The sequence below is a fragment of the Ornithodoros turicata genome, unplaced genomic scaffold (assembly GCF_037126465.1).
Source record: "Ornithodoros turicata isolate Travis unplaced genomic scaffold, ASM3712646v1 Chromosome170, whole genome shotgun sequence".
Classification (NCBI taxonomy): Eukaryota; Metazoa; Arthropoda; class Arachnida; order Ixodida; family Argasidae; genus Ornithodoros; species Ornithodoros turicata.
The window spans coordinates 48094-51787 of NW_026999327.1; the positions used below are offsets into that span (position 1 = coordinate 48094).

The 3694-nt window shown below is 45.3% G+C and overlaps 1 long non-coding RNA gene across 2 annotated transcripts; it reads right to left on the reverse strand.

The window, feature by feature from the left end:
• Nucleotides 1-1470: 1470 nt before the first annotated feature.
• On the reverse strand, nt 1471-2273 carry LOC135372997 (uncharacterized). Of its 2 annotated transcripts, XR_010416207.1 has the most exons (4): nt 2228-2273; nt 1830-1942; nt 1673-1735; nt 1471-1610 (listed from the first exon to the last, which is right to left on the reverse strand). It is a non-coding gene; the product is annotated as an uncharacterized LOC135372997 (long non-coding RNA). The 2 variants fall into 2 exon arrangements; XR_010416205.1 differs by having other exon boundaries at nt 1673-1942.
• Nucleotides 2274-3694: the final 1421 nt, after the last annotated feature.

Sequence of the window (3694 nt, forward strand, 5' to 3'; positions counted from 1 at the left end):
CGCGTATCCAGTTCTTTTGGACACCGTTGCCGCTAACAGTTGACTGCGTGACGGCCGACATCTTTTAGTTCGAGCTGCGTCCGGCGCCGTCCCATACATATCGTGACCGCAGAACGTCTCTTACCTCATATGCATCGTGAACGAAACGTGCGGAGTACACGCACGCGCGTGTGACAATCCGACCTTTTGTTGAAGATGTTTCGAGTGTGTGACTCCCAGCAGGTGCTTTTCTATATCCACTTTCGTCACATTGTCGTCGACAAAAGAGTTGTTATACACCCGGGTTACGTTTCCACCACTTCCGTACGGAATATTCTTTTCGCAGGTAAGACGAACTAGAAGTGCTCAAAATACCGAACGATACGAGACAGGTTAGTAAGCGTCAACTGCCTTTAGGTGGAGTCATCCACGTAAGCTGCCGCTCGAAATGAAGATGCGAGACGTATTGACATTGTTGTTCGGCCACATTTTACAATACGCGTCTTTCGTTTGACCAGACCAAATGCAGCAAATTTATTGCCGTCGCCGTGATCCTCGAGCACCTTTTGGAAGTCGTCTGCTCTCACCGCTGCAAGAAGGCGCGAGAGCAGACGATTTGTTCATCCAATAAGCGGTCTGCCATCGTAGCGGATGTTGCCAACAGAAATCGCAATGCGCTGGCGCTGTTCTTATCAACTTAATTCGTTTATTTAATAATCGTGACGATTCTGGACGAGCGAATTCACGGTATTACGTTTTCAGATATGAGGAATCGAATGGTACGCTTTGTGGATAGGCCAGGGTGTACGAGGCCGTCCCTTTAAGTGGTTCTCTATGCGTATAGGACGACAAACATAGAATGGAATTTCGTCATGCAAACTACATCACAAAAGGGTTCACGACTGGACTGCTTTAAGATGTGCAGCAAGTTTGCCTTTACATTTTTCTTGTGCAATATGTCACCAACATTTGCCTGAAATGTCGTCTCCAGTTTCTGATAATATTCAAAGAAGGCACTTGAAGGGACACAGGTTTGTTCATTAGCACGCAAATAAAGAAACACACTAGAAGGGTCCTGAAGGTCATCCTGTGTCCCTCTGAGTAGTTCACTGCAGTTGCTACAGTTGGACGTTTTGGACGTTGGACAATTCAACCAAGTGTCCTGCATATGCAAAGCGCGCATTTAGATCAGCAGGACCAATGTCAGGGGACGTATGTCTCGCTTGAAGGCTCAGAGGCTTGAAGACGGTGGAACAGGAGAAATTAATATGCATACTGGGTGTACAAGGGGGAACTACGCCGTCATTCGTCTGGATGAACTGCTAAAAAGCCCATGTAAAACCTCAACCTGCAGAGCCAGTGGTAGGATTCCGAACCCATTACCTCCCAACCTTGAGCATAGCCGTCACCAAGATGCAAATTATTTTACCCACTTTGCAATGCCATTGTTAGACAGCGATTTTCTACTGGTTTTCGTTAGAATGAATATTCTCTTTACTGCTACCATTTCGTTCTCAGTAGGCAAATAATTCGTACAGGCAGCATAATGGTAAATGACCACATACCAGATGAACCCAATGAATCAGGAGCCAACACAGGTGACTGGGAGCAAATGTCGGCACCTCCAAGGGCTGTAAAGGAAAAAAAAAGTACTTAAAATAAACCAAGAGAAATGTTGAGTAAGGACACTCACTGGGTGGTGACAGCCGGTCCAGGTTTGCAGTGGTTGGTGTATCACCCACACTGCTGCAAGGATCTAAAAAAAAATACAAAAGCGAGCAGGAATTCCATGAAAATGCTGTGGCAAAAAAAAAAACACCTGTTAAGGTATTGGTAGATGGTATAGGAACATGAGATGGTCTTGGAACAGGTGAAGGTGGGGAAACTGGTGTGTCAGGTGTGCCAGGTGGCTCCGAAAGAACGCAGGGTTCCTGTGGTTGTTCTTGTGACTGAAGAGACACATCTAAAGAAGAATTGACACAGCGGCATATTTACCTCTCATTTCAAACACAATATGCATTATTACTGTCATTATTGTGATTAGTACTTTAGTGTAAATGTCCTAGAACATGCAAGTGCTCAAGAAAGGACCACCGTTGTTTTAGGCAGTGACACAACCCAGCAAATGGAGTACCACGCACATAATGATTAAAACATGAAACAGATGAAGGTGGTGAAACCGGAAAAAAGCATTTAGAAAAAGAAAATTACGTATGTGTTACAGTAGAGAGATGTGAGAGCAACTAACCTTCCACTGGCATATCTGATGCACCATGAGGCTCCTGTGTTTGCTCCTGTGATTGAAGAGGCATATCTAAAGGAGAATGACCACAGAGGCATAGTTAGCAACCTGTCCCACTGTCAATCACAATATTTGTGTTACTGCTGTCAATATAGTGAAAGTGTGTATGAAAAGATATATAAACCTGTTATGCAGAGGAAAAGTGCAACAAAAGAAGCAACAGGGCACATCATTGACTTTACTAGGAATTAACAGTGATCTATGGAGAACCCCCTACAGCCCCCCCCTCCAAAAAAAAACAAGAAAATTGGAGGAGATCCCACTACAATTTTGTGAGATTGTGCATTATTTTGTCAAAACTCCCCCCCCCCCCCAGGGACGAAATTCTTGGTAAACCACTGATTATGCATGAAACGTGATGCACAAAATGGATGAAATTACCATAATCAAGTGCAAGTAGCCCAGGCCATTGTCTCTGCAGTGAAGTACTGGCTTGTCCTAAAAGGAAAAAAAAACCGTCATATTCAAACCTGCCCACATGCAACCTTCGAACGTCTACAGATGGACTTGGATGGACGTGTGGTTCACACCGTCCCCACATATGTACCTCGTCCAGTTCCACAACCACTGCCTACAGATTGATCTAATTAGGGTATAACTAAAACATACATGCACAACTGAAGTGAAAAACCTCACCCTGCAGCGGAACTGTCGGACAAGCTGTTTTCTTCAACCGTACTTTGGCACGAGAGATGAAGCAGTCCGGTGAGAAGTGCTCGCCACACAAAAGCCTACAACTTAGAGCTGAGCCTGCCAAATCGTTCAGGTTCAGCTCAGGGCGTTGTGCATAGGCGATCCACGCAGATTTCCTATTTGAACACCACAACACACGTGTCACAAGCATCCGTGTATCACGCTAAATGAATAACAGCTATGCATGTGATAGTGACACATGGAGTATAACGAGAACACATAATCTGACAGCGGCGTCCGAGCGCAACTCTCATTATGAAACGCCTCAAACGCCAATCGATGACTCGTAGTAGACTTCACACGATAGACCTGCATTTTGTCATTCAATGGAAAGTAACAAAACTTGTCTTACCGTTCATCGATGGGAAATCGGAAGAATGAATGTCGGCTTCCATGCGTGCGATTTGTACATCCTTTGGCCGTGCAAGGACGTCCTGAGATGTTCTTCTTCCTCTTTCTGTTGCCGTGATGACTAGTTGAATCTGCCATTGTGTTTTCACGAAGCAATGTAGCAGTGCTAAGTTTCCAGAATGTAAATCGCAACTATTACACACAGTCAGCGTCGGAGTCCTTCCGTTGAGCGGTTCGCGTTCGCGCGTTCGGACGCTCGCTTGGCTCGCTCCTCAATCAAATGACTCTCGCCCAATCAGCGCGAAGGAAACTGACGCCAGTTCTTGGCGACCAATGAGCATCCAAATACTTATACATATAATGCGCAGC